General features: G+C 42.0%; 1 protein-coding gene across 1 annotated transcript in view; it reads right to left on the reverse strand.

Moving 5' to 3' along the window:
* The window catches only part of FAT3 (FAT atypical cadherin 3), a 398,795-nt gene that overhangs the window by 320,619 nt on the left and 55,143 nt on the right, over window positions 1-23,033 (reverse strand). The window contains exon 2 of the mRNA XM_058828676.1: window positions 11,299-11,458. The gene's annotated coding sequence lies outside the window, so the exon portion shown is untranslated. The remainder of the gene's footprint in view (window positions 1-11,298; window positions 11,459-23,033) is intronic.

Genomic DNA, 23,033 nt, shown 5'->3' on the forward strand with positions numbered 1-23,033 from the left:
TCGGCTCATGCATACATATTTGGAGACGATAACCACTTTTTAGCTAACCATACATTAACTCAAACCACCACAGCTTCAGCTTTCCAACTCGGCCAGTTCAGTCACCACAGCTGAGAGTCCCCCAAAGCCAGTTGCGTGCTTGGAAAGGTTGAACTGTGCAGGCACAGCTCAATTAAAAACTCCATAGAGCAGAGATCACTATTTAAAGCTGAACTGTTCGCTTTTGTTTATTTATAGCAAAACCATTAATTGCTAATCACATATTTGTTTGCTGGAAAACCAACGCTCCAAAATAAACACCAAGTTTAAAGACTGTTCACAGAACACTGAATGGTATCAGGAACAGTGCTAAAAATGTAAATCAGAAACATCAAAACACATCAGGACTTCAACTGGAGGAACAAACAGCCCATTATTTCTGTGCCAGAAAAGAGGTTACCCATAAGCCGCTGGTTACCCACAGAGTCATCTACAGTCCAGCAGCTATTTATGTCCTGAAGAATAACAGACACCATGGCAGAGTATCCGCTGAAAATATATTCACGGCAATCAGCATATGTTAGATTAAATGAGGTATCTCTTAATGCAGATTTTTGATAATCACCTTGGAAAACTGCCTTTAAAATATTTGGCATGAGAGGCAGAACCCCAGAAAAAGCGTATTTCTATTTATGATGCAGTTTCAAATGTCAAAATCATACAAAATTTAAAAAAGAAGAAAAAAGTAGCTTAATTTTCTTTTAGCTCTCCCCACTAACAGAGCTCCACGCTTCCCTCTGGAGAAGCATATTCCTCAAATATCTACAGGAGCAGTGCATGGAAAACCAGGGGAAACAGCCATACAGATCTACAACCTGCCCTTCCTCTATGAAACGCACTTTAAACAAGCACAACAGCCCAGGCTTCATGGAGAGCCTCACCACCAGGCACATTGGGAAGCACGAATGAACTCCATGGCAGACTGCTATCTACCTCCTGAAATCCCCATAGAGGACAGGCATAGCACCCTATAGGTACTGGACTTCTCTGAGGCACCCACACTCACTGGCTGTCACAAAAACTTCAACTGCAAAGTGCCTCCACCTGCACTGACAGCACTGCCCTTGAGGTCCCTGATTTTCGTGCATACTTGAAGGTCAGGTTAGTGCACACACGTAGCCTATTTCCAGATGAGGAAACAGGCACAGCATCTCAAGCCCCTTGCTCCTGGTTGCACAGGAAACCCTTCCCACATACTCCAGCTCTCACTGCCTCGCTATGCTGCCCTTGGTACATGCAAAACCTAGGGCAGGAAGGCTTCCCTCTCCCTTTACTTCACAAAGCAATACTCACCAGAATTTATGGCCTAAATTCCCAGAGCAGAGGGTCATACAGTTGTGTTTCTCACTACCACTTCCATGGCTACAACTCAAAATTCCTAATTTATTTACAGGCCAGGAGTTTGGGTTTGGTCTTCAAAATTACATGTAGATCTTGGAAAATTAAGTGGACACTGATCATGGAATGGAGACCAGTAAGGCAGAGGAAACAATAGCAATAATAATAACAGTAATAATAATAATAGTAGTAATAATATTAATAGTAATAAAAAGAATAATAATAATAATGCCAACAACATCAACAACAGTGTTATGACTCCATTATGTTGCTTACAATGGCAGCCAGCAGGAAGAACAGCCACATCTCAATGTCTCATCCTCTTCTATTTGTTCTGGAGTCAGGATCACTTGCAGACAAAGGTCAAGTTTCAAAGCCTGTGCTCCCAAGTCCTGGGTGTGCACACCCAACACTGGCTGGAGTAAATCACCTGAACATGCAAGGCAAGGTCAGGCCCAGTTCCCTTGACCATTCATCATGTCTCCCTCCTGTGCATCACCTTGCAGTCAGACTCCTTGGTCTGACTGCTCCCTGCCTGCTGGTGCCACACCAAGTCCCTGTGGATAAATCTTCCTAATAGAGCCACCCCACCCCATAGACACTTCGACAAGCAGAGAAGTTGCTAGTGAAGTGACCACCACCCATCACATCCTGAACATCCAGCCTAGTGCTTCCCAATAAATGAGGCAGATCCCATGTCCCCAAGCTGCTGATCCATGTTCACAAAACACACACAGTCACTGGCTCTATACCTTCTGTTTGTTCATCAAGAGGGGAGTAATCACTGCTGGCACCCCCATACCATCCCACCTGTTCCCTGAAAACCCAGGCATGGCTATGCCATGCTGCTTCATCCCTCCTGCCTCATCCCAAAGGTGCCATGATGGTGTGCAGCTCCTAGGAGCTGCACAAGGCAAAGGTACATGGATGTTCTCTCTTACAGCATCTCACAGAAGCAAGCTCAGGCCGCATATTCACCATTCTCATACCCTTTTTCTTCTGACAAGAGAAGGGGAAAACTGTTCAGATGAAATAAAAAGGGCTCCAGCCTACATAACAACTCTTAACTCATACCCAGTGAGGCTCACTGCTTCTGAATTTGAAACCACAGTTTAAAATGAAGTTACACATAACAAGGCACTACTTGCAGATAATGCTTCCTCAGGCTTTACCATGCACTGACTGAAAGTCAGCTTCCTTTTCAACCTGACCCCTGAAAATCTTCAGAAAGGTATAAAAACCAAAAGAAGTTGTTTCAGAAAGCATCAGGTCAAAGATCAAAATCATTTGGAATAATTTAACCTGTTTCCTCTGTGTTTTTAACATGAAACTATGCAGGGGGAAAAAATATAAATATATAAAATAGAAGTGCATAAGCTTACAAAGCAAATTTACCAATCCACACCAAAGGGGGGAAAAAGCAGCATCCCTCACCTGTGAAACTATTATGGGTAAGGACAAAGTATCTGTATATAGTATAGTTCTGTACCACTTTGATGGGAAAAGATTGCCAATAGCTTTTGGCATATGAAAGCCTCTGTGAGGACTTCAATAAAACTGAGTATACTGTTAAAACACCTTCTCATATGCATCCCTAGAATTTATCTTCAAATGCCACTTTATTAAATTCTTTATTCTCTGGCTTTTGGAAAAATGCTTTTATTTTATTAAATGAACTACACAATATATTGTTTCTCTGAAGAAAAAGCATCAGTAGGAATATAAAGTAGTTCTTTCAACACTAAAAAACACACAACGTTTTGAATTTGAAACCAGCTTCCAGTAAGAGAGCACACTTCTGGTTTGAGTGAGGGTGTACACACACACACACACACACACACACACACACACACACACACACACACACACACAGAGCCCATTTCATCACACCCAGCTGCCCTCGTACCTCATGTAACTACACAGCCTGTGACAGTTACAGACATTTCAGAGTTTAAATCCTTGTTGCTGTGTTTCTAGGGAATATCCCAAGGTCTAATGGGGTCTTGAAGAACATGAAAGCATTAATTCTTTTTTTGACATGCAGAAATATTGCTCCCAAGCAGATGTTCCTCAAGCGCATATGAAAGCATCCTCTACAGCCAGTGGAACAATGTGATGTGCAAAAACCAGGGAGGTAACACACACAGAGCTTCATGTTCACGTGCAGCATCAGTGAAGGGCCACAACAGACAGTGTTTCACTGTCTGAGCCTGGAGGCTCCAACCAACTTCTTTGCAAGAGTTGCAGACACTCTGCACAACTAAACCTAATTATATTCAGGCATAATCCTTTCATGCCACAGCTTGGTGATCACTTTACAGCAGGATAAGCCACCGTGGCCACCAAAGCAGCTGTTCCAGGCTCAATTACCCTGCTTTTTCCTGTAGTTTTTCTTTTGTGTTTTTTATTTTTTGTGGTTTGTGTGTATGCACGGTTTTGGCATTTGTTTTGTCTTTGTTATGGTTGTTTTGGTTTAGTTTGGTTTTTTATTTGTTTTTTTGTTGATTTGTTCTCAGTGGGGACTAAGCTGCCCTATTGCAAATACGCCTGCAAACAAAAAGGAGGGAGGGAGGGAGATGGGAACTGGTGCGTGGGGCAGGCAGGATCCTCTCCATGTCCATGGCAGCTCAAACTGTTTGTTAAACAACAGCCGGAGTTGAGGCAACGAAGATGGTGTGTAGAGAGCAGAAAGTACCTTTGAGAAACATACTGAACACTATCAAAATACCCAAGCCTTAAATAGACACATGAAGCATTTATATGCTTTCACACCCATAACAAGTTTTGTTTACTGCCCAGCATTTAAACAGCTTTTTCTTTACTATTGTAAAATTGTTCCCAAACAGTGTGAATTTCATGTTACAATGAATAGTAGCACTCTAACCCCTATTTACAACCCATTCAGCAACATAATTCCAGAAATAGCATGCAGGATTTCCACACTCTAAGAAATAAAACCTGTTCTTGGCTCAAAAGAATTTGTGCAAATTAGCTGACAAGAATCGCTTTCTTTTGTTCTTCCTCTCTGATACAGAATATTAAAGGAAAAAGAGAATCACTAACCAAGTAATATGAAAAACTTTTATTAAAGCCGTTAGAACCACAAAGCATTGTTAACGTCCCTCTCATAATTTTATGCCAAATGTTCAGTATCCAAGGAAACAGCGTAGTAATGAAGTTGGAGACTACTGTATAAATGCACCTTCTAAATCACCACCAAGAATGTCCATTCCAGAGAGACTGGCCAGTTTATTAGTGTGTGACACCCTGATCGTTTAGACATGCTACAGCTTAAAAACAAAAAGCTAACAAGTTACTTTTACATAAAGGGCTCTTTTGTTTCCTGTATATGAACAGCCCCTTCTTGGCATCTAGTTAGAGAGTTCCTCTGCAGAGCTGAAGGTTTCTCTAAGCCCATATTCACCTTCATGGGAGTTGTTCAGTAACAACTGATGGGCACTAATTAAATTGCAGAACCAGCAACAAATGAAGCAGAGATGCTGTCCTTTGCTCCAAGTCCTCAGCAAACTGAAACATGCAATAGAAGAAATACTGAAACTGCGGTCTTCTCCGGACCCCGCTGGTCTGAAATACACTCCATTAGCACCAAGCACTACTACATATTGACTCATGCCCACATTATTAAAATTAATTCAAAAATGAATACTTATACTCCAATATCAACAGCTCATATTCTGGGATGTTTCATCAGAAGAAAGGCTACAGTAAGGAAGCCAATGCAAAATTAACTCCTGCTTTTTGGTGTTAGCACCCAGAGCATCATGCCAAACCCCTGGGTTTTCAGCTCAATTTCAGCAAGCATTCATTTATTCTCCTGATTTCTTTGGCAGCTTATTCCCCCCAACAACCACTGAATATAAAGCAGTTCCGGTGGGTTCAACCACTCTGTCTTGCTGAGGATGAACTTTGGTATTCCCCTCTTCCAGGACATGTGACAGATTATAGGAGCACATACCAGATGCCCGTGCAGTCTTTACATGTGACCTTTACATTCCTTTTTGGTTCATTTTTTTTTCATGACTGACCGACAACACGCACAGTAACAGAACTCTGTCACTATCCCGGATGCTTTCAGGGATTCTGGTTTGGTAAAAGAGGTTCCACCAACACCTTCATGTTCCTTCCTCTTTTAGGCCTTGTCTCTACAGTTTTCACAAACTTTACTCCTTTCCCAGTGCAACCCTTGTAATCTCTGTAAGATCTGAATGCAACTTGTCTGCCCTGCTCTTTCCACTCACACTGTTTTTGCAGGGGTCTAGTATTGTTTAAACAACTTTCACATCTTCAGTATATTCTGTCACTTTTTTTACACTTCCCCATTTCATTTCCGCATTTCATCCCATTTGCATAGGGATGATCCTCATTTTTTCACCCTGAACAGCTTCATCTCCTGGAACACCTTACTTCTTTGTCTGATGCTTTCTTTTCCCATGCTCCAAAACTCATTTTCACATACCACAAAAAAGATCTCACCCAATTAACCTTTTTAACTGGTTCTTATGCCTAAAATGCTTTCCTAAAAGGCTGTACAAGTTAGGGACATACCTTTCTCTCACTACTCTCTCTCTGTCAGTATATCCCAGTAATACAGCATGTCCTAATGGGAATTTCTGCATTGTATCAGTATACCTACAAATCTGGCTTATAGCACCATAATTATCTGATTAACAGACTGGCTAAACCCTTTATTTTCTAAAGGCATTGGCTTGTACTTGAAGCAGTTGTGCACTCAAAGCACTTCAGTGAGTGAACTTTCTCACTCCCATTCCATTTTACTGTATGGTCAGCTCATCCACTTCACCGGTACAGTGTTGTTTTTTACTTTGCCTATGATGTCAGAAGTATCACACCTCTCTCAAAAGCCACATCAAAGATGGAATACCTAGAAACACTACATCAATGAAAAAATGGTCACAACCTGTCAGTGCTGTGAGAGCTGGTGCACCTCTGTCAGGCACTTTCTACTTAATGCAGAAAGTTACAATTCCAGTCAAGGTTGGTTAATTCAGAAAATTCAGACTAAAAAAAAGCCTGGAAGGGCATGAGGGCATTTCAATAACTTCCCAAGATGATACTGCACACTCACCAAGAACTCAGCAGTCAGGAAATGCTAAGGTGATTTAAATGAATTCAATCTTTAATAGACAGGTGCTAGAGGCGAAACTGTCAATATTAACTACCTCCACAAAATCCACCACCAAAAGGGTAGCTCTCCCAGCCAAGTAAACAGCACCCTCAGTTTCAGAGGTACACGGCACCCATAGCTTGGTTCAGTGGGAGTGTCACTGCTCACTACCATGGGAAACACGGGCTCTTCACCTCTTCCTGTTTTAGTTTATTTATTATGGTTTATGCTTATCTGTCTGCCATGAATGTCATGAGGTTTAATTAGTTTTGGTCTGCTGACACTGAGTTCCCCTGGAAAAGCTGTATATGCAATCACAGTAGGGTCCCTGCAAGATAATTTTTTTGGCATCCCCAGAGGATCCAGATAAAGAAGCCAGAGGACAACTCCAAAGACAAATTACTCGAAGCACAAAACTCTGCAATGTTCATCTGTAGCTCAAGAATCAAAAGTTTCAGGGACAGTACTTTGGTGCAACATACAACAAAACTATTGTGGGAGTTATAGAAAAGTCCTGGTAAAAACACCATCAAGAGCATCTTTCAGCATAGCTAAAGCGAGTGAAAAAAAAAAACCCAAACAAAAACCCAACTCAACAAAAACCTTAAAATGGAAATATTAGGGGAAAATAGAGAAACAACAATACTAACAAAAGCACCATGTGGATTTCTTAAATATCCCAAACAGCTTAAAGTTGCCCAGACTCCTGTATTCATTAACTGTTCAGGACACAGATTTATTTATTTATGGCTCAGAAAAGAATTCCCAGCTCAGAAGCTTTCCAAAGAACAACACTCCCCAGTTCTGCATGGGCACCTCAGCCAACTTGCCCTGCCATTTCTTATTCTGATGCTAATGCAGTTCAAACAACCCAACCCTGCATTTTTTATCTATGCAATAAGCCTATCTTTAGGTCACTTAGTTGTGTCAGTTTAAATCACAACATTCTTACAGAGAAAAGTCTGATCATTTTATTTATTCTGGGAACAGAGAAGGCAGAAGAAAAAAAGCTTATTATAGAAACACTATTTTTTTGTTTGTGGTGCCTAATTCAAGCCCCTCTGAAATCTCTCTGAATTTAAACAGCAGTTAAACCACAAGAAACAGCAAATTCTAATTAAGATTTGCAGTTACATTCAAGACAAGGTACCCTGAGAAAACCTGACCGTGCACAGACCTATCATATAATCATACAACATTATTATATTATTAGGTCTTATCAAAAGTCTGCTGGAACAAAGGCCAAGATTCTATTGATCTCTGTGGGTTCCAGATCTCTCTCCTTTGTAAAATAATCCTGGATCCTGCTACTCCAGTTTTCACAAGCATCCACACAAGAATATTCACAGGGCTTCTCACAAGAGGGAAAAACCGTGAAGCTGAAGCCATCCATGAAAGGAACTGGATTTATTCCAGATGTGGAACTGTTTTTAATTAATTTGGAAGCATTTGAAGTATTCACTCATTAAATATGCTTTGCATTTTACACATGCACATAAGTAAGAAAACCCAAAACTGAAGCCAAATCATAATGTCTTATTAAAAAGACTCTGACACCACTTTTAGCAAAATTAGGCTCATATGAAGACAAGACTTACAGCACTACCACAGCACACCAACATCCAAAGCATGCAGTTCCTGCCCTGCCCATCCATCCCTAGGGAACCTCACCCTCACCTGGAGAACTGCCTGAGAGCTCTCTTATCTCCACTCAGTCCTGCATCTCCCAGCACAGGACACTTCCCACTGTGCCCATCCCCATCACATAGAGCAATCCTTGAAGTTCAAGATACAGTTCTCTACAGAAGGATGAAACAACTTATGGTAAATCTATGTGCCAAATCATCATTACTGGTAAAAACCACAGGGTATCCTGAGTTGGAAGGGACCCAGAGGGATCACTGAAGTCCATCTCCTGGCCCTGCACAGGACAGCCCCCCAGGAATATGACCACATGCCTGAGAGCATTGTCCAAACGCTCACTGAACTCTGTCAGGCTGGTGCTGTGACCACTTCCCTGGGGAGCCTGTTCCAGTGCCCAGCCACCCTCTGGGTGAAGAACCTTTTCCTGATATCCAGCCTAAAAACTCTGCCCAACACAGCTTCCTGCCATTCCCTCGTCTCCTGTCACTGGCCACAGAGAGAAGAGATCAGTGCCTGCCCCTCGGTTTCCTCTCACGAGGATGCTGAAGACCACAACGAGCTCTCCCCTCGGTCTCCCGTTCTGCAGGCTGGAGCCAGGCCAGAGGGAGGCTGTGCACAGGGGCAGGCCCACAGACAGAAACTCCAGGGCAGCCCAAGCCCGGGCACGTTTCTGCTCCGTCTAAAGCTGTCTCAGGACACCACCCAGCACAGCAGCAGCGGGACGCTCCTTGACAAGAGCACCTGGATCAGCCGCGACGAGCACCGCGGGATGTTCGCGGCCCCAGGGGCTGCCGGCCCTGTTCACCCACGCTCGGCGCAAAGGCCCCCGTGGACAGCCGGCTCCCGTGGACAGCCGGCTCCCGTGGACAGCCGGCTCCCGGCGCTCTCCCGGCGTGCCGGGCACGGGGATAAGCGGCTCTCGCCTCCCCTCTAGCGGCTGAGCCCGTCCCGCCGCCCGCGGGAGCCGCTCCCGGCCGGGCACGGCCCCCAAGCTGCGCGCCGCGCCCCAGCACGGCGGAGCGCAGAGCCCGAGCGAGCGCATCTGGACACAAGCGCAGCTCTCCTGCTTCCACGGAAGACTTTCAGCTTTGAGATGAGGTGAGCAAAACTGCGGCATAGTATGGAGAACCACAACTAAGTTCTGAAGAGTTGTATTTTTAATTGGCTCTCTTGGACGTCCAAAAGAATCGCGTATTTGGTGACAACTCTCAAACTCTTCCTGCCCTGAGACCAAGTTTTTTATCGGACAACAATGGTTTTGTCTCCAAGGTCTAGTGATCACCAAGCAGGTCAGTTTCTCAGGGATCACAATTCTGCCCAGTGCTACCAAACTGTGTATGATGTTCATAACCAGCACAGAAACATTAAAAACCCCCAAAACTTCACACTTCTTCAAAAGTCTTTTTTTTTTTCTTTTTTTTTTTTTTTTCTTCCTAAAAAAACCCCAAGCAGGAACATTCCAGTTTCTTTCCTTTGGTTGCCAGTGCTAAAATATGCTAACAGCATTAAGGCAAGGGACGACTTGAAGAGCTTGCAATCTGTATTCAGCATAATTAGCAGATGCCAATTTAACTTATTACTGCTTCTTATACTGCTTTCTATATTATAAAAAGGATATCTATGAAAACCTGTTATCTAAATGACTGTTTTCTCAGTGCTGATATAAAGCAACAATAATGGGAAAATAAGAGTCACAGAGCATGTGTTAAGAAATATCTGATTTTGAAATAACATTATAAACAGCCACAGTACAGAAAGAAAGAAATGCCTGCAGACAGGACTTCTCTCTCTTCCTTCACACTTTGTATTTTAGACTGTTTTTAAAGTAATTACATATTTGGTGGCATTCCTGGTTATTCAAATAAGCAATGCAACATTCCTGGTAAAGCGACACCACTAAATCAGGTTGCTCAACTGTCTCAGCCACTTACAATTGCAAAGCATAAGAAATGAGCACCCTTAAGATGCATTTTCCATGCAGAGAACTAACAGCTAAGAAGTAAGAACACAAATAACTGTGAAAGAAAGCAAAGCAAGCCCTAAAATCAGCCCCTTCCAAAATGCCAAAGCAGCTGGGTCACAGCTAAGGGGACAGTTACAGAGAGCACTTCTGCCTGCCTGCAAAGCAGAAACACATTAACACATTTTATAAAACAATGCCCTCTTGAACTAAGAGGCTGTTGAAAGATGTATCCAGCACATGCACAAAACAAGCAGTGCGCACCAAGGTTGTGGATTAAACAGGTTTCTAACACATAAATGACAAAATGATCCCATCCAGGCATCAGTCACTGCTAGTTCTGCTTGGTGAAGATGCCTTCCTGCTTACAATTCTGCATGTTACAATGCAGAGAAAAAAAATATTTTAATAAAGTATCTTCTGACTCTCAGGCTAAGTTGAAAAGCCTTGTAAGGCTATGCTTCTCCACAGCTTTAATCGATTTCAGCTATAACTTCATTTGCTATGCCTAACAGACAGTGTAAACTTCACCCTTCCCAAGAATTAAGAAGAAAATAACATTTCATACTCCCCCACAAGCAGTGTATGGAAAGCACAAAACAGAACCGCTGCACACATACCCCCCAATTAAACTGGTCTCTGTGGAAACTAATAACTTTCCACAGTATGCACTGTAATCCAAGTAATAATTTTAAACAGGCATAAGCTGCAGTGTGCTGAACTAAGGCATTCTTACCTTGCGAAGGGTGCTTGAAGACATTTAGTTACAGTAAGAGGGGAGAATGTGCATGTTGCCAAGTACTTGCCATGCACCGGGGCTATGCTTTACCCCACATCTGCGCACGCACGCACAACTGGCTGCGTGTGCTCCCTAGGTAGAGAAAGAGCACCAGGAAAGATAAGCAGCAGCGATAATGCCCCAGCTCTATGTCTCAATCAGTAGCGAGCTAAGCTGGAGGAACCATTTGAGATGAAAAGGGAAACAATTCCAAGAAACAAGATCTTTTTTTCTCCTCTGCATGCGAAGAGCTTTGCTTGGGTGACCTATAATACCTTAACACAAAAATCTTCACAACCCACCTCCCTCCCGAGCCACAGAGTTGCACATGTCAAATGACACCACACAAACAATGCACAAAGACTTTAACAAAAAAACTAAAGAACCCCTTACCTTTTAGTCAGAGTAAGTGACAGATAACAGTCATGAGAAACTCAGTTGGCACAGCTGCTGTACGTATTTCTCTGCAGACTTCTTTTTAGTGGTCCCAAAAGCATTGAACATAAAAATCCTCCAGCCTGCCTGCTTCATTCTTCAGCAACAGAGATACATGCTGTCACGGTAACGCAAAAAAAAAAAAGGCAAAAGGAACTATAGATCTTAGTTTTTAAAGCCTTTGTGCTTATAGGGAAGAAAGAGTAGGGGAAAAGAAGGAACAGAGCAAACACTTTTTCTAAGAGAAATGTGGTCTTGTCTGTATAAGTAACCACAGCACAGAAACATTCCGTTTGAATTTCCCTGTTTGCAAGCTCCTTCAGAAAAATAAAAAAAAAATAAAAATCAGTCTTTAGGGGGAAAAAATCAAATGCATGGATGGGGGGAAGGGAGAGGAGGAGGGTACTGCTCCTATGTGACATACATATGGAATGAGCATTAGAACAATGCTGACAGGACAGCTAAGCAACTGCACTCTGGGGCAGCAGTTTTCAAAGCACAGCTTTTGCAGCTTTGCAGAAAGGAGAGGAAAACAATTAAAATAAAAAAAAAGCGCTGCACAAATGGGGAGGGGGAAAAAAAAAAGCAAAGAAAAATAAAAGAAAGGAGCTGTTAATTCAACAACTACCAGACTAAAAAAAAAAAAACTAAAAAAAAATAGTTGGCGAATTTCTGAAAAGGGGGCGGGTGGGAACCGCTGCGACTGCTTCCCAGCGATGCAAGCAGAAGCCTTGATGTCTAGTGCACTTACATTTTATGCTGCGCACAGTGGGTCCCCTCCTCCCTGCCTGCTTCCCTCCTCCTCTCCCTCCCTCCCTCCTTCCCTCCGCCCTCCCTGCCTAGGAAGCTCTCTCTCTCCCAGGGGACAAGAATTCCAGTGGACCCAATTAACACTGTACTTTGCTGGCTCCTTGGTATGATCGATATTAAATAAGAGGAGTTTTAGCAGCATTGAAAAATAAAGCAGCCATGTAATGTGTGGCTGGTGGAGACTGCGTTTTTCCTCCTACGTCTCTACTCCCCCAGTCTCGAAACGATCCAACACAGCAGAAAAAAACAATTTCAAAAGCATGTGCCAGTACCAGTGATCCAAGCTGCATCAGATATTTGTTAGGAACTTGACGGGAGCCCTCGGCTGCTCATTTCACTAGCTTCGGCAGTACTTTAATAAAGTGGATTTACAAATCAATGGAAGGAATCCAAAGGTTCACAAACAGGCTCTTTCATCAGGTCCGCTGCCTGACCGTACAGGAAGTTTGCTGAAGGGGTCTGGGGACTGTTTCACCAGCACACTTGTTTTCAATGGACTCCCAACAACACGACTTGTTTGGTTTGGTGAAAGAAAGGCAGTAAGAGGTTCACTGCTTTAAGGGAATGCAGCCTAGTGTGTTTACTGCTTCATTCCTGAAGCACGTGTGACAAGGCATCCTGCAAATTGCGAATTATTTTAATTTGAAGAGGGAAGTTGTTGGGAGGCAGTAACCTTCTTTGGTCCTGTTTTCCCTGATCTATCAATCACAGATTGCCATGCAAAAACAATCTACTAGAGACGCTCTCTATAGAGGAAAAGCAATTACTAGCATTAACTCTTGCAGTTGCAAATTAATACAATACAGTCCACAACTGATAGAGTCTGCTGGCAAGCCATTAATCTAAGCGTGAATGGGTGTTTTGCTTAAATCCAACTGGACTGAAATTCACAGGTTAAGTGCTCCCCTTTCCCTTTCCATATTTCTATTTGTATTTGTAAAACTCAGTGGAAAGGAAAGAAAGCCATATTTATTTGCTGTGGCCAGTACAATTCCAAGCTAAGAGTATCCATTAGTGAAACTGCCTACAATTACAGGATTTCAGCACCAGTAGCTGCTTTCCCTTCTTTGTTTCTGGGGTGGCCATGATCTTCAAATTAAACCTAATAAATAGCACTGAGCAATATCCTTGATTGAACAGCTGGGTTGACCACTGATTTGAATCCATCTTGTTAAATTAATGTTAGATTACATTTCCATACAAATAAGATCAATTAAAAATACTCATAAAACCATGCGATCAAAGGCAGTGAAGAGTTAAATTAATTAACTCAAAAGGCCTCCAATTAAATAATGTTAAGGTTATGATTCTCCCTCTAGCTAACAGAGGGAAAAAACCCAGCAGCAGGACAAATTTCTGTTAGTGACTACAAGCAATAGATCCAAATATCACACCATTTGTCACAAATTCCTTATGATTCCAAGTAACATCCTTCATAGTCAGATAAACGTGGGGCATGCAGAAATCCCAAGAAGTGGTCAAATATCCCAAGAGATATCACAAATCAAAGGTTGATTTACATGGGAAGATTTGAAAGTGCAGCTATACTGCTTATAGACATGAAGGCATGTTTCTTGAGCTATGGTAATTCCAGGCTCATGTACTTGCACCTGTATTTGTGGTGCAGATGCTGCACTTCACAAATACCTTTTAGCTGACATAGGGGTTTTTTGAGCAAAAAGGGTCAGGAAGAAGTACCCCTGATTAACACAGTATTAAGCAGGACAACACCTGGTGACAGTTTGAAAGAGAGCAAAATAAAAAACCTTCGCTGAAAATCACAGGAATTTATGTAGATCATGATGCTTCACAGTTGTTACTGATCCAGCACCACAGTACTGCAAACTGCATTTGAAATGAGATTTGTAATACCAACCTGATAGTCAAGAGTTGGCAAAATGGCATTCCTCTTTCAGCCCTCTACCCTGAATTAGGGGGTAATGCTAACTGGCTAAAGTGTCCCTGAAAGTGGCCTAAACCTTGCACACAACACTTCTCTCAGCAAGTGGATCAAATCATTTTGCAACTGCTTTGGGACAACATCAGAGTGAATGAACACGTACATACACCCACCCTGCCAATCAAATTTCTTACACAAAAAAAAAACCACTTTAGTAAGTATATAAAGCACTGAATCTTCACTGCCGATGGAGGCCCAGTGGGTAGCTGCATTTTGGGAAAGGCTGAGGTTTACAGCTACACGGGCACATAAGGGCTCTTGGAACCCATAAATGATCCATCAGTTGATCTGTCATCTCAACATTCCCAGGCACTAAGAATGTCTTTATTATCCCCATTTTGGAGATGATGATTTGATAACTGAAAGCCTAAATTGCCTCCCCAAGGAGATACAAAATGTGTTGGAGAATAGCAGGAAACTGATTCCAGGCTTTTCAAGTCCCTTACTTGCAAAAACTGTTCTTCTTTCAAACACAATCAACTGAATTTGACATTATTTTTAAAGTAAAGCTTTGTTCCTTAAAAAAGTATCAACACCATTCTAGACTACTCAAGTTTGAATCAAAGCACTATTCATGGTAGTAGGGGAACAACTGTGCTCCTTAAAAATTCTACATGTGTATTCACCCTCAAGTTTTATTCCAAATAAAAATGCACACTATTTTACTAGAAAATAATTTAAAGATTGTTCGGCAATTAGAATTAGTGTCCCTGTTTGGTAGGACATTTCAAGCCGGTGGGGAATTCATTGAATGGACACCTCATATATGTGAAGAAAAAGGGATATAGAACATTTCTCAAAATAAGCCAATATGCCAGGGTAAGACCAAGTCATTGGTCCATGTCCTCTTAAAGCAGAAAATCTTGAATGCCACAGTGGAGGTCCCGGTCCCTGGATGCCAACAGAACAAGCCCTTCTGTTGCTGGAGGCAGGGAAAGAGGGATGTGCTGTGGTCCTGACCCGGGCAAGAGGCTTCTAAAAAGAGTCTGCCATGCACAGACGTCCTGGTGAGCTGCCTGCAGGCCTCGCTCTCCCCAGAGAGCCTCTGAACAACCTCAGCACATTCCACCTGACAGGAACAGTCCTCGCAGATCAGCATCGCCCAACACGCAGGCCGCCACTGCTGCCACCATCAGACATGGGGCCCCAATAATCACATAAACAGAACCCACAGAACAGGACATGCTTAGCCTAACGTGATTTGGAAGAAGAAGCACTGTGCTCAGAATCTGCTTTATTCACTTGAGAGGTAACTCCATGTAAGCTGTAAGGAATACCTAGAAGAAGTCCAAGATGGAAAGATGCATCAAAGAAAAAGAGTTGCTATCAAAAGAGAAAGAAGTCAGTATTACTACTTGAGGGCAGGAACTAATAATTGCTAAGGGGGCAATACTGTGTGATCCAGAGGAAAAGGTATGAAACATTTTCTCTTGTCTCCTTTGGAAATTATACTGGGAAGTGTCAGCATTTTGGCCAACCAAAATGTGCCCTCCTTTTGGACAGCCACAATCTGTTGTGGTACCCCCAAGCATATATGACCAAAATTGCAAACATGGAAGATTAGCTAAGTAAAGATAAATGGTGTAACAGAATTTCTAGCAGCTAATCCACTTTATTACAAGCATCATCAACTCTGTTCATTATATAAACCTCCCAATTCAACTGTTCTCAAAGACTACAGCCTTCGGCACTATTTAAAGTTGCTTACATTTTCTTTCTAATATGCCCATTTTTATGATTAAAAGAGAAATAAATTGGTAGGCTTTTCTCTCTTTCTTTGTATCTGTTTTCATAATAGTACAATAGACACTAGGAATTACAAAAGAAGATAAAACATTTAACATTTAACACACCTCAGCTTCACAACACCAGTACTCAGAAACAAGGCTGAACACGTGGTGATGCGGTCTTTGCTCAAGAATGTGAAAAAATGTCTGCAGATATTTTAAATATTTACCAAATGAAGGGGATGTATATCAGGTTGCAGAGCTCTGGATTAAACACACTTTCAAGAGATGATGATTCATGTTCATGTACATCAGTAGGGTTGGAGGTTTGCTTTGTTCTTTTTATTTCTAATTACATTCTAGTATCAGAATAAACAGAGAGAACACATAAAGCCAGAAACTAAACCTAAACTAAAATAAAGGAAAAACAACCTTTTAAGGCACTTAACATCAGAGAAGGTTAGTCAGCCAATTACAATTTACAACCAGGTAGTAAACCATGGTGAGGCTCAGCTGACTAATGCTCTGCACCATTATGCAGCAAGTACCAAGGATAAAAGGCCTATTTGAAAATTTGGTTTCAGCAATGTGCAGCTGCGAGTCTGAGGGGCTGGGTGATCACCTCCCCCACAGCATCCACCACGGAGGTCCAACAATCCTAAAGGCAGCTGCAGTGCCCACTGCATCCCTTCAATGCCCCAGCTCTTCAGAAGGTGTTCATACCTCCCACCAAGGCATGAGGGGCTCACTGTACTCTGTGCCACATTAACCATACTTTGGTCAACTGGGAATTGGGAAGTCTTGTTTACATCCTCATGATGCTAACAAACTCTCTAAAGGCACTTCATTTCAAGTGACCGATCTCTAATTATCACATTTTTAAAGTCCTTATTCAGTAGGTTTGCAAAACATACCCTCCTAAGAGAGGTCCTACACATTATGACAGAGCACAAACTTAGAAAACAATAGTTATTTCTTTACCATTCCCACCAGAGATGCTCTTGCTCTGTATGAGCAGTCTAGTAAATGAAACTGGACCCAAAATCAGACTGCAGCACAGAGAACCAAATCTAACCTAATTTTAAACAAGACTGAACAGCATTGTTGATCACAACAGTGAAGATACAAGTATCAGAACAGACCACATAAATCTAATCAGGACCCAGAAAGCTCTGACCACTGACCATACCACGATAAAGCATCTGTTACCGTGGCTTCATGGCAGACACAACCACTCAGGCAAGCTTGGTTAAAGCAGCTGGGACATTTTTCATGCTTCTGACTGTAGCATTAGGAAGATCTGTAATTTACTGGGAAGGAAGGAGCTCTTTCTAGAATGAATTGAAATAAAAATGAAGTTTAAAGTAACATTGGAAGAAATTAGTATTGTTCAGCTGTAAGTGCTTCATTTGTCCTAAGGCAGCTACAGGTAGTGCAGTATAGTTCTTGGGGCATCTGCCTGCCCCACTGAGTCAGCCTGGGCTGATGCTGCTGCCAGCTTGATGCAGTTGATCCTACCAGGTGTTTAGGGTTCCATGATGTATGTCTCATCCCTATCCCTGATCCTGCTCACACTGAGCATGAACACAGGACAGAGCTCTCCTCAGGAAGTTTTTCTATATAACACCTCTAGTTGCTTCTCCCAATTCAGACTGAGTTACCACACTTTGGTTCCTTCTCTGCAGCAAGGAAACCTTCCCCCACTGCTATGGCTTGGCAGTTAGGGACAGAGCTGGCTCAAAAGCAGAGAGAGACTTGAATCTTAACAGAGCCAAAAGAGCCTGCAGTGATGGTTAGGACATACCAGCCAAAGTCTACTGAAGAAGCAACTACGTGGGATAGTGGGAAGGGAAAATAAGTATGCATAAGAGCATTACAAGTACGTAAGAAAATTGCTATGTAGTGGTCTGTGATTTCACTGAGAAGATTATATGATAGTATGGCTCCATTGCTAATTTTGGTTACCGATATATCAGGCCTTTCTATAGGACATTGGCATGCAACACGGAATATATTTTAAGTGTCACTTTGCTTGAATATATATCTCCAACACATGCTAATAACAGTTCAAATGAAAAGCTCTGCCACATCACAGATGCTCACATCTATTACCTTCAAGACAGAAAGTAACTGCTAAGCATCATTCCTTAGAAATGGAGAGAGTATGTGGGAAAAGAGATGTGGGAAAAGAGATGGATAAATTTGGAAAGAGATCGCAAACGCCTAGGATTTCTGTCTCCCGCTCACTGCAAGCTTGCATCCTTTACTCTCTCTCCAGTTTTATTTTAGCAGCAACTTTTCTAAGCACCTTTTGCAAGCCAGCTCAAGAGAACAAGAAGTGTGTTGGCACATCCCACCACCACAACCCTGTCACTGTGGTCAAGCAGTCAAAACCCCGTCAATATAGTTTCAGGATCCATGTTGCATCAGAGTAGTCAAAACCACTCCTTGTTATAAATCAACTCCTCCTCTGAGAGTCTCCTGAGAAGATTCTGGGAAGATACAACTTGTAGGGGGTCTTCAGGCACACCAGGATGGGGTGATTACTGAGCTCACCCTCCCATTTGAAAGATATCCCTGAAGGTCAAGCTGGCATTCAAGTATGTTAGTTCCAAACTAATAGGTAAAAAGACAATTTTCTCCTCTGATGGTTCTCCACTGGTTTGGTAATGCTTTTCTCACCAAAGCTCTTCCCTACTCCTTTCCCCTCCTCCCCAGCCCACCCTCCCCCTATAAATGCTTCATATTCTATGGTTTGCCTATATAGGTCTCAGTTACCATTTAGAGAGGAAGAGAAAATAGAGAAATCACTCTGAAAAACCATCTATTTCCAACAGGTTTCCAGCATAGCCAGACTGATGTGCCCAGTATTAGGAGAGGCTGCATTAGTGTAATTGTCTTACAATTTTGACAGTTTCTGTCTCTCTCAGAACAAATGTTCTACAAGTTCTGCCCTATTTCCCAAATGTCATCAAGTCACAATTTCCACCCATTTTGGGGAGGTCTTCTGAAGCAAAGTGCATGGGTCGTGAAAGTGACTTGTGCTCAGGACTACTTCTTCAAATGATACAAGGCTGGTTGCTATGGTTGCTGATGGTTTAAAAACTCTCTGGGCTGATGCCTTTATCAAACCCAAGCACCAGCTGTGGGAATGAGTCCTGAAGGTTGTGGATACTCCACAAACACAGCTTCAGGGCTAGAGGTCCTGGCAAAGGGAGCTGGAAGCGAGCAGATGACAAAATGCAGCACCCTGTCAGAAAAAGGCAACTGGGACAGTCTAGCTTTGGTGTACTGGTAGAACATTCCAGTAAAAAGAAAAAAAGTAATAAAGATTCAGGTCTCCCCTTTCAACTTAGTTTCAATGTACTTGACTCCAAGCCTGGCACAGTAATAGGTATGTATCAGCCCTCTGGTAATTCTGTAACTACATGGCATTCATCAAAATGGGTTTCAAATCCCAAAGGCAGGGAGAATGGTAACTCAGCAGGTACAGTCTACATTTCAAGGCAATCCTCAACCAGCCTCAGGAGGACCTCCAAACTCTTCATTTACCATCTCAAGCAAAGATGGAAAAACAAAACCCAGAAGAACCCATTTTCCTTAGATTCTACAGTATTATCATGAGAATAAAATTTACAGCTTCATCCATTTTCATAGCCTGTCTTCAACTCCCTAAACCAACACAAGGAAGAGGGGAGAGGAGCAGGGGTGAATAAATTCATGTTGCCCTCACTGCCACTTTCCTAAGTAATTTTGAACTCATCCTTCCTCAACAAGAAAAAAGGTCAAGAGCAGTGCTGGATATCCAGGCCAGGAGACTCAATAAGCAGAAGAGAGAGCAGCACCATCTCTACCATGTGTACCGGATTCAATTGGGCTATGGCTCAATGACCTCCACTCCAAAACTCAGGCTGGGGTCTTTAGCTTATACACTGTTACTACAGTTCAAACTGAGACTTCACAGCTCCTTAACTTCTGATATTATACACAGAATACAAATGTCAGAGCAAAGGACATCCATGTCACTTGCATTGAGCCATCTCCCACCCCATCTGAAGTGGTAAACCAAGTGAAAATGTGACAGGAGTCAAAACTGCAGCCCATAATATCCAGCACTATAAAAAAATGAGGGCAGAAAAAGAGAAATGGGATAAAATGCAGCATATCCTTTGAGGTTCAGGTTGTGGCAAACGATGGAGACAGCAGGTCAGGGTTCACCACATAGAAAGCAAAGACTTCAGTTTAATTGTTACTAAGCTACGTGGTACATGAATAATAGGGTTTATGGATGGTTCCTGGCAGACACAGAGGGAAACCCATCCTCTTGGGGCAGCTAAGTGCTTGACTTCTGTGTATTTTTAAATGTTTGTCAAACACTTAGACACTATAGGCACTTAGAATCCTTTAAATAAATAAAATGCATTGCGTTAGTTCAGTGCAAAAAGGCTCTGTATCAATGTGTGTTAACTACTTTGAATGGAAATTATAACAGGGTAAGGGCGTAAGTGTAGCCAAAAGAAAAGCCTAATAAAAATAAGGTAGCAGGGAGAGAGGGGAGGAAATGTAAGGCTGGCGGAATTGCAGCCTAAAAAAAAAAATCAGAGCAGTAGATCTGAGAATAGCTCAGATCATAAAATAGGGAAGGAGAGAAGAGTACCTCCCGTTTTACTGCGATTGGACCAGCTTACATTTCATTAGAGGGAATCCAGGATAGGCAATTGTGTAATCAAGAGCCAGACAGCTTTACTCATTTATAATTAATTCAGAGTACTTTGAAAGTGAGCTTAGAAAATAGCCAAGTGCTTCCCTTTAAGGAAACCTCTTGTAATGTTTCTGCAGGGCACCGCAAGCAAAGCAGAAGTTGTTCAGCTGAAGACAAAAGGTTTTCTCCTGACATAAATGAATAAAGTGTTACCACAGGCAATGAAGCAGAGTACATGGGCCATCTTGAAGGAAGGCTTTCATCCAAGGGCTGTATTTTTACAGCAAGAAACACCATTCTGGACTGTCTTACACCATTTTAAGGGTCAAGAGAAGTCTCAATACATTATGGACTGATATGCAAACTACTCAGTCTTCTATTTACTGTACATAGACAACTGTTCCCTTAGAGGCAAGCATGACTTTTGGCTCCAAAACCACAATCACCACTTCCATCTATCCACAGCACTTGCCAGAAGACTGGGCCTTAAAACCCAGCAGGCTTGCAGTGCCCCCCAAAGAGCCCCCCTTCTTCCACAGGCACCACGCTGTGAACTCTGCGTTGACAGCGGAGCCCTGCACGCTGGCACTGCCTGTTTGTTCAGATCCTCAGGTATTCATTAGCTGTCCTGTGCCCACACAAATAATTCACAAAGTTAAATGCCGCCTTCCGTTTCGTGTAGTTACTAATTTATCCACACTTAGCCTCTCATTTGTAATTCACATTGACATTAATGAAGAGACAAATGTGTGTAACAGAACACAGGCAGTCCAAAATAAATGAGAAAAAATGTGGTCACCAGAAACCAATTATACATTCAGAACTGTATTGTGGAAATCACCAGAGTGTTGAAATCAAGTGAGAAGGAAAACGTACCAAAACCACACACTTGGGCTGGGGGAAGAAGGGGGGTGCAGGGATGAAGTTGCTAGCACATACAATCAGTCTCAGCCTCATGGAAAAGAATATAAATATTTAGACATGAACAGACCTCTTAAAATACAGTTGCAGAGTCTTCTGGCACATGGACAAACATAGAATAAGCCCACCAATGTGGAAACACAAATCAGGTAAATCAGACATGAAATTGGCAGGCAACACGTGCAAGATGCATTTTGTAAAGGAAAAAATGTGTTCACCACCAAATATAAAGATGATTTTTCCAAGACAACCTGAAACTACACTTGTAAAAGAAAAATATTAAATATTTAAGGCTGTTCACCTAAATGCTATCAATTGAAGCACATGGTGGTGGCTTTTTCCTCCACTGGCACTGTTCTCACTACAACAAAAAAATGAAGGATTTAAAGATAAATACTTGAACAATGTTTCTGCTTGGAAAGCTGAACATCATCACAGATGGCCCTGAAAGAGTTAACTGCTTCAGAGTTCAGATATTCTCCTTCCCATGTCTCACAGTAAGTACTAGAAGATTTATGTGCAATGAATTTCCAATTACTGATTTGCACCAGCTGGGCTGTCAATCAGCCTTGCCTATACAGTGCATATCTTCACCTCACCATGTTCTGCTTGCAGGTAGAAGCACACACAAAAGCATGTCATTACTATATTCCTACCAACTGGAGTAGGTGAAATGTTGCTTTGGACTCTCCTTGCTACTCCAGTCGAAGACAGGCATTATTTTCTCACCATGGTGTCCAGGAGAACAATTCCAGTCATGACTTTGAGACATCAAAGAGTATTTCAAAAGTGGAGTGAAATTTCCTCCAAGGCTATTCCTATTAGCAGTCATCTGCAGGGAATGCAGGTTATGAAGGAAATCTGGAAGGGATGCCTTAGATCAGGACACAAAATTCTCCTATACTGGTATATGAGGTCCAGATACAAAGATTAAAGAAACAAAAAAAATCACTACCCTATGGAAGTTTTTAATTATGATTTTGCCCAGATAAAAAAAGTACCAAGTTGTCAAACAAGCAGATATATAGTAACTTCAAGACCTCCAAAAGGCTCATCACATTCACTTAAAAGATATTATCTTCCTATAAATACTAAGTTCTTTCACGAGTGTCTCACAGTTTCAGCTCAGTATACATGAAAAGCTCATGAAAACAGGTGTGCTATTCAAGGTCATCAACAAACCCATTTTAATTGATTGTCATTTATTTCTTTAATACTTGGAGTTGTTCTTAGCACCACCACACATTCTTTACTTAATTTCTCAGTCACATGACTAAGGGCAATGCTTGAATCAATAAACCTTCGCAGAACAACAGTAAGCAATAAACCCAGTGATTAAATTGTGGTTTTGATGTAGAATTCAGCCTGAAGAAACATAATTATAAAGAAAAAAATAAACCTAACCACAAAGCTCAGAAAAATATTTTCCTCTCCCGTTTTCTAAGATTTCACTAAGCCATATCCCTGAAATAAAAAAAACCCAAAACATCATAGACATGGCATCATCCTTGAGACTTGGCCTGTTACAACATGATATTACCCCAGGCTGTTGTTTTTGCACCTGCATTTCACT

The sequence above is a fragment of the Poecile atricapillus genome, chromosome 1 (genome assembly GCF_030490865.1).
Source record: "Poecile atricapillus isolate bPoeAtr1 chromosome 1, bPoeAtr1.hap1, whole genome shotgun sequence".
Classification (NCBI taxonomy): domain Eukaryota; kingdom Metazoa; phylum Chordata; class Aves; order Passeriformes; family Paridae; genus Poecile; species Poecile atricapillus.